Source organism: Tursiops truncatus, chromosome 7, assembly GCF_011762595.2.
Source record: "Tursiops truncatus isolate mTurTru1 chromosome 7, mTurTru1.mat.Y, whole genome shotgun sequence".
NCBI lineage: Eukaryota > Metazoa > Chordata > Mammalia > Artiodactyla > Delphinidae > Tursiops > Tursiops truncatus.
The window spans coordinates 11,100,827-11,113,747 of NC_047040.1; the positions used below are offsets into that span (position 1 = coordinate 11,100,827).

The 12,921-nt window shown below is 39.5% G+C and overlaps 1 non-coding gene across 1 annotated transcript; it reads left to right on the forward strand.

Annotated features, from left to right (window-relative positions):
* Positions 1-9,500: 9,500 nt before the first annotated feature.
* LOC117313117 (U6 spliceosomal RNA) lies at positions 9,501-9,604 on the forward strand. Its single transcript, XR_004527579.1, has one exon. It is a non-coding gene; the product is annotated as a U6 spliceosomal RNA (small nuclear RNA).
* The last annotated feature ends 3,317 nt before the right edge of the window (positions 9,605-12,921 follow it).

The window sequence follows — 12,921 nt, forward strand, 5'->3', positions numbered from 1 at the left end:
GGACACGGGTTCATGCCCCGGTCTGGGAAGATCCCACATGCCGCGGAGCGGCTAGGCCCGTGAGCCATGGCCGCTGAGCCTGCACGTCCGGAGCCTGTGCTCTGCAACGGGAGAGGCCACAACAGTGAGAGGCCCGCGTACCAAAAAAAAAAAAAAAAAAAAAAAATTAGAGAAAAACAAATATTGTATATTAATGCATATATGTGGAATTTAGAAAAATGGTACAGATGAACCTATTTGCAAAGCAGAAATAGAGACACAGAAATAGGGAACAAACATATGGACACCGAGGGGGGAAAATGGGGGTTGGGATGAATTGGGAGATTCGGATTGACATATATACACTACTATGTATAAAATAGATAACTAATGAGAACCTACTAAAAAAAATATTTAGTATGCCAAGATGCATATTTGGGGGTAGCATTCCTAAACCCCATTACCACCAAGTTTGGGAAGCACACATGAAAAAGAAGAGAAGAGTAGTGGTACAAAGTGGTCACTTGATGTCATGAAAATCACAGTGCCGTGCTGCTCTGTCTTTCCTGTCCTCCCTGGGGAATGCAAAATGATCCTTTCTAGCTCTCCTGGCAGAAAGCCATTGCACTCAGCTACTCTAGGACCTGCCAGATGGACCCTGATTACACACTCCATTAGGTTATCTAGCTAGGATAACTGGTGCCTTCGTCTACCCTAAATTAAATAAAAGTAGGATCATGAAAATGGATTTTTAGTTATAACCCCAAAGGGCTTAATTAAGGGAGGGACACTCTAAACAGAAAGATTACCTCGCAGAAAGTAGAGCAGTGATGCTGTTATTTTAAGTGCATGAAATAGGGTTGTGTTCAAATTTGGGGCAGCCTCACATACACCAAAACTGAAAATTTTCAGATGTGTTTAAAGCATGTAATACTTGCCAGCCCAGGTAGCTCAGATGAGTGTTTTCACTTCACATCCATTAATCCAAACCTGTGATGGGTACAGCTGCTCAGCCTTAGGCTTCACTATTTCATAAGCTATTTTGGAGTCAACTCAAAGAATAGCTGAAGTTGAAAGCCAGATTTTCAATATCAAACAAAACAATGACTTACATGGATTTCCAACGTGTTTGGGCCCTGATCATTCGGACAACTTTTTTCTTACCTTTCTATTCTCGTGGAGATGGCCTCAATGCAGTTATCTTCAGGGGAATAGGATTGAGGGATTGAACTTGAAGAAGGAGAAGAGAGTGATGTTTGACATTTAAACAAATTTCAACAAGTGTTTTTAAAAATATTAAAGGCTTACTTCCATTAAAGCAACAACAGACTAGATATCAGGAAAATCCTTACACTACGAAACACCTAAAACTTGTGGATATAAATTTAACTTTTTAAAATAAATGTCTGAATTGGTAATAAGTAAGAAAAATTCCTCAGAGGCCAAAGCAGGATAGGAAACCAGATAGAAAAGGAAGCACTGTGTCTGTCATGTGCTCAAGGCATCTGCTGATTCTCCCAGTGACCTGGAGTTTGGGCTTCAGTGGCACCCCAAAGGGCTACATCCTCAGTGAGTGGTGAAATAGAATAAAACAGGGGGGGAAAACCCTAACAAAGAAGATTAATCTGGGTGGAATTGGAAGAATTAACTCTAAGAATTTGTCTTCATAAGCCAGCACTCACATAATTCTAGAACCCAATTCCTGCAAGCGAATTTCTTTTTTAAACTGAGAATTTAGTTTAAAGTGGTCTGGGGACTTCCCTGGTGGCGTAGTGGTTAAGAATCTGCCTGCCAATGCGGGGAACACGGGTTTGAGCCCTGGTCCGGGAAGATCCCACATGCCATGGAGCCATGCCATGTGTACCACAACTACTGAGCCTGCGCTCTAGAGCCCGTGAGCCACAACTACTGAAGCCCGCGCGCCTAGAGCCCGTGCTCTGCAACAAAGACAAGCCACCCCAATCAGAAGCCTGCACACCACAACGAAGAGTAGCCCCTCCTCGCCCCAACTAGAGAAAGCCTGTGTTCAGCAACGAGGACCCAATGCAGCCAAAAATAAATAAATAAATTTTTTTAAAAAAGTGGTCCGGATTGGCAATGGTTGCAGGCACATATATGTATTAAAAGCAGATGCTCTCTAGAAGAGTGTCCCTCAATACGAGAATCAAAATATTGCCACAGATGAAATTCCACCAAATATGAGTTTATGATTACAAAATCCAAAATCATATAAGGATGTAAAATATCATAAGCAAATCAACTGAAATAATAAACAGCATAATCAGACCAACAAAGGTTTTAAAAGAATTATCAGCATCATTGTGTGGAATTGCTGGATCATGGCAATAATAAAATGCAAACAGAGTTTTAATCAGTTTTATTATTGCTTTTAAATTCTCTACAGACAATTCTCCCCCTTACTGACTGCACCCAGGACAGACAACTCCCACCACCAGCATTCTTATACACCCCCGCTTTGTTTAAGGGTGAATATGTCAAGTGTAGCTACTAAAAGATTAGAAATAGATTACATAATTTATATACAGAAGAGAGGAATACAACATATTATGGAAAAATGATAACCCTAAAGAATTCAAGAAAGGAGGGGAGAATTCAGGAGCATGAAAAAATATGAAAAATATAGTAGTAAGAAATAATAAACAAGCTCCTAGACTGAACTACCAATTTACAGAAAATAGAGGAGGTACAAGGACTCATTAAATAACATCCAGGGATATCACTCAAAAACACCAGAACCTGGGAAGCTATGGTTCTTTTCAACAAATAAAATTCAAGGGGATAAGAAAAAGAAGTTGATAGTATCTTAGGGGATCTATCAATCAATTGTCATGTGTGAATTTTATTTGAATCCTGATTCATACCAAGAAACTAATCAGGGAAATCTGAACACTGACTAGAGATATTAAAGAATTATTAATGTTTTTAGGTGTGATAGTAGGTTGTGGTTATGCTTTCATGAGTCCTTATTTTTAAAGATATGCACAAATATTTATTAAGCTATATGATACAGGATTCAAATTAATCTATGAGGGGAAAGGGTAAGTGCTTAGGGCATTGATGAGACAAGATTGGCTCTGAGCTGGTAATTGATGAAGCCTGGTGATGGATAAATAGGCATTTGTAAACTATTCTGTCCACTTTTGTGAACGTTTATAATTTTCTAAAAATTAAGTTCAAACAATTTTAAGTTAAATTACCCAGTAAAAAAAAGTAAAATACTAAAAGGTATTGCCAGACAGGATTCCAATTATAAATGGAATCATTATAAATGATTCCAAATATATTCTATTTATAGAAAACACATCTAAAATACAAGGACATCTAAGGTTCAAGGGGGAGATGGGGGAAAGAAAAAATTCACACCATACAAACAAAAAAAATTTTAAGTTACTATAGTTAAATTTTTAAAATATAAAATATAATTAAGGCCTCTTGATCTAGACATATAAAGAGAGTCATTAAAACAAGGGCTCAATTATTTCATTAGAAACATACATTAATTCTAAACTTTTATAGGTCTATTAATATAATTTCAATGGTTCTAGATGGAAACACTGCCATTTTTTCAAGTATATTACATTCTAGGAAAAGAATAAACTATATATACAGATATAGTAAATATGTACCATATCTGTATATATAACTATATAGTTATAGTTTTAGAATATGTATATGTTTGGAGAGTTTCAGAAGCATACAAAGTTAAAATTTACTGAATTCATACTATATAGGCACACTTCTATATGCCTTACATGTAACAACTTATTTAATCCTCACAACAAGTGTGTGAGTAGGTATTGTTATTATTCTAATTTTACAAATGAGAAAACCGAGACAGAGAATCACACCTGCGGAAGCTCTCTCAGCTTGTAGTAAAATATCATTATATATATTCAGTGTCAGACTTATGTGACTCATTAATGTCCTTTTCTTTTCCTTTCATTCTTTTTTTTTTTTTTTTTTTTAGTTTTTAGTTTAGGGGAGTTCATTTTCTGTCATTGTTGGACTTTTCCTAATAATAAGTATTTACATAATCTATTCAGCCAAATACAGAAAGGGAAAATGTAGTTCTACTATGAGTCAGAAACTAAACGAATCAGAGGACTCAACTCCTGACAGGAGCCCAGTAACACAGTTTTAGTCTGGTCTCTCCCACCATGGACTCAGAGGACAGGCTTCCTGAATATGTGTGGTGCTAAAATACATGGTTCTTTAGTGTTTTATCCTAGACTAAGATACCATGAAAGACAGGACCATCATGAACCTCATCAACATCACATTAAAGCCTCAGCTATTGGCCAGTAAACAGGATACAACCAAAAGATGGAGCTGACGAAACTGAAACAAACCATCTGTATGGTCTCAGTGAGCAACTGGGACCCAAAATACCATTTCAATACTTTCAAGTCTGTCCCCAAAATAACATGGAAATCAGACAACTTGGATCATCCAAGAGCAGGAAGATGAAATATCCTAGAGTGAATGATATATATTAGCTGTCTGTGCCTTACCTCATAAAAGTGTGATTTGTTTTGATTTGGATAATAGATAAAGAAATACAGAGCACAGGTCCAATACATATTAAGTGATCAATGTGTGATTATTATTATTATACTAGTACTGTATACAGGCATAGTTCAGAGATATTGCAGGCTTGGTTCTAAACCGCTTCAGTAAGGTGAATATCAAAATGAAGTGAGTCACATGAATTTTTTGTTTACCAGTGCATATAAACGTTATACTGTATTGCACTGTTGATGGCAATGTAAACTGATACAGCCACTATGAGGAAGAGTATGGAAGTTCCTTAAAAAACTAAAAATAGAATTACCACATTACCCAGCAATCCCACTACTGGGCATATACCCTGAGAAAACCATAATTCAAAAAGAGTCATGTACCACAATGTTCATTGCAGCGCTATTTACAATAGCCAGGACATGGAAACAACCTAAGTGTCCACTGACAGATGAATGGATAAAGAAGATGTGGCACATATATACAATGGAATATTACTCAGCCATAAAAAGAAACGAAATTGAGTTATCTGTAGTGAAGTAGATGGACCCAGAGTCTGTCATACAGAGTGAAGTAAGTCAGAAAGTGAAAAACAAATGCTGTATGCTAACACATATATATGGAATCTAAAAAAAAAAAAGGCTCTGATGAAGCTAGGGGCAGGACAGGAATAAAGATGCAGATGTAGAGAATGGACTTGAGGACACCAGGAGGGGGAAGGGTAAGCTGGGAAAAAGTGAGAGAGTGGCATGGACATATATACACTACCAAATATAAAATAGCTAGTGGGAAGCAGCCACATAGCACAGGGAGATCAGCTCTGTGCTTTGTGACCACCTAGGGGGGTGGGACAGGGAGGGTGGGAGGGAGGGAGACACAAAAGGGAGGGGATATGGGGATATACGTATATGTATAGCTGATTCACTTTCTTATACAGCTGATTCACTTTCTTATTACACCATTGTAAAGCAATTATACTCCAATAAAGATGTTTAAAAGAAGTTATACTGTAGTCTATTAAATGTGCAATAGCATTGTCTTTAAAAATAATGTACAAATCTTAGATAAAAAATACACTATTGCTAAAAAATGCTACCATGATTGTGAGAAATGCATTTGTGAGGGGAGCTCAGCATTCTTGAAGAACTCTGTGGTTGCTTTTCTCTGCAGGTCAGAAATTACAGTAGGAGCTGATACCATTGAAATGAGATACTTAAATGCAATGGAGATAATGGGGTCCTGGGGTAGCAGAGGCCAAGTGCTGTCACTTAATTGCCAAAGACAAGATGGTACGGTTACCACAATGGAGCCAAAGCAGTGATCAGAATAGCCTAACTCACAGAGACCTGTGGTGTTGGCTAGTTAGCATCCCCAGAAAAGAAACAGATGCACAATCTACTAAATTCTTACTTGATCTGTCTAAGCAGAGGTGTTCAAATTAATTTTAAGCAACTCAATATTCACTCAACGTTGTAATGGAAAACACTGACATTTGCTTTGTGATAATTTAGAGTCTGATGTTTTTAGTAGAGTAAAAGCTGCCTGGAAACTAATCCACCCAAGGATAAAAGATGCCTGAAATTTAATCCACCCAGGTGTCTTTAATTTAAGTCCAAGGCGAATGAGTTTAGGGGTAGTGGGAAGAAATGCTTGGGCATAGGAGGCAGCTCCACTGGGAAAGTTTTCAAAATGTTTCTTCCCAGATTAGATAGAATGTTGAGACAAATGACTTTATTCTCTACTATAGGCCTTGATCTCTCCCTGCTGTGTGCTGAGTAAACACCTCATATCAATTTTACAATTCACAAATTCTCTCTTTGATGGTGCCCACATTTATTTTGTTGCTTGAGTTTTTATTTCAACTTGCATATTTTTATTCCCAAGATTTCAGATTGGTTGTTTTGATATCAACCTATTCTTATTTCATTTCTACCTGTATTTGCCTCCTAAATTCTTATTCTTTTTTTATGGAAGTCATCCCTTTATTTATCGCCTTGAAAATCCAAAAAAAATATTATTTAAAAGACATTGTCAAGAAGAAGTAAAGCTGTCACTGTTTGCAGATGACATGATACTATAAATAGAGAATTCTAAAGATGCTACCAGAAAACTACTAGAGCTAATCAATGAATTTGGTAAATTAGCAGGATACAAAATTAATGCACAGAAATCTCTTGCAGTGCTATACACTAATGATGAAAAATCTGAAAGTGAAACTAAGAAAACACTCCCATTTACCAATGCAACAAAAAGAATAAAATACCTAGGAATAAACCTACCTAAGGAGACAAAAGACTTGTATTCAGAAAATTATAAGACACTGATGAAAGAAATTAAAGATAATACAAATAGATGGAGAGATATACCATGTTCTTGGATTGGAAGAATCAACATTGTGAAAATGACTCTACTACCCAAAGCAATCTACAGATTCAATGCAATCCCTATCAAACTACCAATGGCATTTTTCACAGAACTAGAACAAGAAATTTCCCAATTTGTACGGAAACACAAAAGACCCTGAATAGCCAAAGCAATCTTGAGAAAGAAAAACGGAGCTGGAGGAGTCAGCCTCCCCGACTTCAGACTATACTACAAAGTTCCAGTAATCAAGACAGTATGGTACTGGCACAAAAACAGAAAGATAGATCAATGGAACAGGATAGAAAGCCCAGAGATAAACCCACACACATATGGTCACCTTATCTTTGATAAAGGAGGCAAGAATATACAGTGGAGAAAAGACAGCCTCTTCAATAAGTGGTGCTGGGAAAACTGGACAGCTACATGGAAAAGAATGAAATTAGAACACTCCCTAACACCATACACAAAAATAAACTCAAAATGGATTAAAGACCTAAATGTAAGGCCAGACACTATAAAACTCTTAGAGGAAAACACAGGCAAAACACTCTATGACGTAAATCACAGCAATATCCTTTTTGACCCACCTCCTAGAGAAATGGAAACAAAAACAAAAATAAACAAATGGGACCTAATGAAACTTAAAAGCTTTTGCACAGCAAAGGAAACCATACACAAGATGAAAAGACAACTCTCAGAATGGGAGAAAGTATTTGCCAATGAAGCAACTGACAAAGGATTAATCTCCAAAATTTACAAGCAGCTCATGCAGCTCAATATCAAGAAAACAAACAACCCAATCCAAAAATGGGCAGAAGACCTACATAGACATTTCTCCAAAGATATACAGATTGCCAACAAACACATGAAAGGACGCTCAACATCACTAATCATTAGAGAAATACAAAGCAAAACTACAATGAGGTATCACCTCACACCAGTCAGAATGGCCATCAGCAAAAAATCTACAAACAATAAATGCTGGAGAGGGTGTGGACAAAAGGGAACCCTCTTGCACTGTTGGTGGGAATGTAAATTGATACAGCCACTATGGAGAACAGTATGGAGGTTCCTTAAAAAACTACAAATAGAACTACCATACAACCCAGCAATCCCACTACTGGGCATATACCCTGAGAAAACCATAATTTAAATAGAGTCATGTACCCCAATGTTCATTGCAGCTCTATTTACAACAGCCAGGACATGGAAGCAACCTAAGTGTCCATTGACAGATGAATGGATAAAGAAGATGTGGCACATATATACAATGGGATATTACTCAGCCATAAAAAGAAATAAAATTGAGTTATTTGTAGTGAGGTGGATGGACCTAGAGTCTGTCATACAGAGTGAAGTAAGTCAGAAAGAGGAAAACAAATACTGTATGTTAACACATATATATGGAATTTAAAAAAAAATGGTCATGAAGACCTACTAGAGAATGGGTTTGAGGACACGGGGAGGGGGAAGGGTAAGCTGGGACGAAGTGAGAGAGTAGCATGGACATATATACACTACCAAATGTAAAATAGATAGCTAGTGGGAAGCAGCCGCATAGCACAGGGAGATCAGCTCGGTGCTTTGTGTCCACCTAGAGGGGTGGGATAAGGGAGGGTGGGAGGGAGATGCAAGAGTGAAGAGATATGGGAACATATGTATAACTGATTCACTTTGTTATAAAGCAGAAACTAACACACTACTGTAAAGCAATTATACTCCAATAAAGATGTTAAAAAAAAAAAGACATTGCCAGTTCTATAAAGTCAATTTCATCTGAAATGAATTCATGTCCTAAGTTTTATTTCATTGTTCTTTCTCAGCATTAGATGTTTCCAAATGTGCATTAGTTATTTATTACTGCATAACAAATTACTACAACACTTTATGACTTAAAAAGCACACATTGATTATCTCACAGTTTCTGAGTCAGGAATCTGGGTACAGCTTAACTGGGTGCTCTGCTTCAGAGTCTCTTACAGGCTGCAGTCAAGGTATTGACTGGGCTGTGGTCCCCTCATAGCTTGTCTGGGTCAGGATCCATTTCAAGTTCATGTGACTGTTGGCATAATTCAGTTCTTTGTGGGCCATTGAGCCGAGGTCTTCAATCCTTTGCTGGCTGTTGACTGAAGACCATCCTCAATTCCGTGCCATGTGGGTCTCTGCAACATGGCAGCTTGCTTCATCAAAGTGTACAAGACAAGAAATCAAGAGTCAGCTTGAAGATGGAAGTTACAGACTTTATGACCTAATCAAGGAAGTGACATCCTACGATTTGTGTGGCATTGTGGTCATTAGCCGTTAGATCCAACCAATACTCAAGAGAAGGTGATTTCACAAGTGTGTCAACACCTGGAGGCAAGGATCATTGGGTGCCATTTTAGAGGCTCCTACTACAAAGAGTGTTTGAAACTTGTTTGCAGACTTACTTAAAGTGAGAGGTGTTGTGGTTTTGTTTTCATTTCTTTCTCTTCTCACCCCAACTCCCCACACCCTGCTTCTTCCTGTCTGGAAGTTTTGTAGTTATCTTTCCTGCCCCACCCCCAGGACCCATCCCATAGCAGTCATGGGATATCATAGATTATCCTCAAACCACAGATGATTTAAGTCAATCTGTGGTCTCAAATGCGGCATATACACTAAAACTGGAATGATACAGAGATGATTAGCATGGCCCCTGTGCAAGGATGACATGCAAAGTCATGGAACATTTCATATTTAAAAGAATAAGAGGGGCTTCCCTGGTGGCGCAGTGGTTGGGAGCCCGCCTGCCAATGCAGGGGACACGGGTTCATGCCCCGGTCCGGGAAGATCCCACATGCCGCGGAGCAGCTGGGCCCATGAGCCATGGCCGCTGAGCCTGCGCGTCCGGAGCCTGTGCTCCGCAACGGGAGAGGCCACAACAGTGAGAGGCCCGCGTACCGCAAAAAAAAAAAAAAAAGAATAAGGGGGGAAGGGGAGGGGAGAGGAAGAAGAAGAGGAGAAGCAGGAGGAAAAGATTTGCCATCTCAGAACTGTGTCCATCCTCCAGTCTCTCTGGTGGACAATAATTTAGAAGCCACAGCCCCAGGCAGCAAGGAGCAGTAGATATTTTTCAAGACCCAAGAGGACCCACCCTGGCACCTAACCTTGAAAGTGAGCGTGGCTCTGGTCTCCCATCTCATGTGGGATATCTAGTCTCTGCTATCATATCCCCAGTCTCTTAATAGCCCATTTTCAGGCCCAGAACCCGACAAGGCCACGGCTACAGCCTTGCGTTCTGCATTCTCATTCTGTGTCTTCTCCATGGGGATATTTATCTTGATTTTGAGTCCAGCTATACTATTAACTTATTTTATGTTATCCACACTAGATCTTTTTTTGCTTTTTTGAACATAGAGGTTGCATCAATGTGAAAATACTGAACCACTGCTATCCAAAATCTCAGCCTACGATCTCTACTCCTTATAAAACAGCAAAATCTCCACAATTGGAGAAAGTTGTAGAGAAGAACCAGAAAAAGAAAAAAGGAAAGGAAAAGGAGGGGAAAGAAGAGGAGAGGGAAAGAAGAGAATAGAAAGGTAAGGAAAAAGAAAAGAAGCGGTTACCCTGTTGCTTTTAATTAAATTGAAAGAGTGGGGGAAAAGTCTTCCTCCTGGAAAAAATGCATTGAAAACCCCCTTTCCCCTTGGCTTCCTTTCATCAGGCCTTCATTTCACTTATTACTTTTGCTAAAGATAGCTGAGAAGACAGAGGCATTGGGAGAGTTTGTGGCAATCTAATGTGTTTTATTTTAAAATGTTTCAATATCTTTTATTGAATGTTGCAGTGTACTGAAAAAATTGAAAACTTCATACACAAAGAATAGGAAGAGGAGAAGAAACAGATTGAATATGTCGGTAAAAGAAACCCGTCAAAAGCCCAAGTGGTCTTAGTCCCACCACTGAATTCTGTATTTGGGTCCTGAAGGGAATGGCCTTGTTCGGTTTGTGGACCAGCTGCTGATGGGCCATGTCATGTTGCATCAGTGAAACAGGGAAGAGGCTGCACGCGTGGGTATAAGGGAGGGAGGAGTCACTGAGGCAAAGTGCTGCTTCACTGGGAGGAGAGGTTAGTCCCCCCTGACCTGGCAGAGCTTCCTATCCGACCTTTGCTTGTGATGCTGCCGCTGTGAGGGTTTTAAAGGCTTTGTTCAAAGATAAATTCTCTCAAGTTTCAGAACAGACAAACCAGGATTCAGTGTGCTCAAATACAACGAAGACAAAAAGAATGTTTTCTTATGGGCATCTAGTTTTCATTTTATTAGGAAATTTGGACAATATTCTGTGATAACTAAGAACACAAAAGGAAAAAAAGAAAAGAAAACCATGCATGAGGACAGGCAAAAACAGAGCAAAGATGGAGCTGAATGGCAGTCAGTTGGATGTATTCATATCCATAAAACCAAACATTAGGAATCATGATTTTTGTTCAGCTGAGTTTACTGATTTGCACAGTTACTCAGGTGCTGGGCTGCATACCTATTTTTTCCATTAGATGTTTCCTATTAGTTTGGAAACTTTGCAGATGGGAAGACTTGAGGTACAAAAGAAAGCCAGGAAGAGTCCAGGACCATAGAATGGAGGAAAAACAAGCAGAATGGGAAGGAGGGAAGTCTTACCAACAGAATGGGTACCAGCAGCACCAGCCCATCTGGCAGCAGCATTGCTTCCGGCAGCAGCCCTTCTGCTGGCAGCAGCCCTTCCACCGCCACAGCTGCCCACGGTGTCGGGAGAGAGGACTCGGGAGAGGTAAGGAGGGAGACCCAGGAGGGGAGGGAGGTCTGATGCCGCCTTCTACGAAGCCCTTATGTACCATCTTGGGAGAAGGGGGAGAGAGCAACCCAGGACTCCTGACCAGTGGTCACTCCCTCGTTGTTGCCATTGCAGATTCCAAATGGGGTTGTCTGGGGTTATTCCTTGTTTACATTCTTATGGACTATATTTGACCCAATACATTTGCTAATTTTAGCTTTTCTCTTTAAAGTCATTTTAGAAACAAACCAAGAAATGCTAACATGTTGGAAGGGATCTTCATTTTCACAGAAACACAGCTGAATCTTTGAGATTTTGAATCAAGAAGGCACTTGATTACTACCAGCTCCTGTTCCGTTTCTCCTCAATGGTTGTCTCTCCAAATATTCAGTTGAAATCACCCTGCTTTAACAGTAACTTCGAGATGCAGATGAGTAAATATGAATATACAAATTGAAGAAGCCATTCTCTTTCACAAGTTTCCCATTTGTTACTATTGTGTGCCTTCCACCTCATTAAATTGGCCATTTTCGTTCTTGTGAAGTTACATGTTCACGGCTATATTTCCAAAATTTTTGGAATGAAATGAAAATAAAATTTGTAAATGAAATGACCCTCTTTTCTTTTTTAACCTCAAAAGTTGTCTATTAAAAGCCTGGATCCAAAGCTCTCCTCTCTCACTCTGCAATCTTTCCCTTAGTGCTCACATCCACACCCATGGTTTCCACTTCCACATGTATATGCCTGGACTCGTTCCTTCAGTGTGCACGTCCAGCTTGGCATCTTCTCCAGACTCCGAACTTAGCCAACTTGCAGTCCAGCTTCTCCCTGCGGGTATCTCAGAGGCACTTCCAGTGTCAATTGCCCCAGACTCAAGTCCTAATCTTCTCTGCCCACCCCACCCCCACAAAAAGTAAATTTCTCCACTGTTCCTTACCCATCGAACTGGCAATCTATTAAAAAAGTCATCTTTGAATCCTTCCTTTCTCTCAACCCGTATCTAGTCTTTCACCAAATTCTGTTGATTCTGCCTCTTTAAAAGCTCTCACACCTATTCACATATCTCTGCTCCACTGTGCTGCTCTCCCCTGTACAAGCACCCCCTGAGCAGCTGAAATGCTCTTTGGTCCACATACCACAGAAATGGTTTGGGATAACTGACAACACCACAATCAGCCCTGGGGATGACACAGCATTTCCTCTCACTCAAATTCCTGAAGAACAATCTTACCAGATTGGCAAAATGGGTTCTGAACAGCAAGCCTGT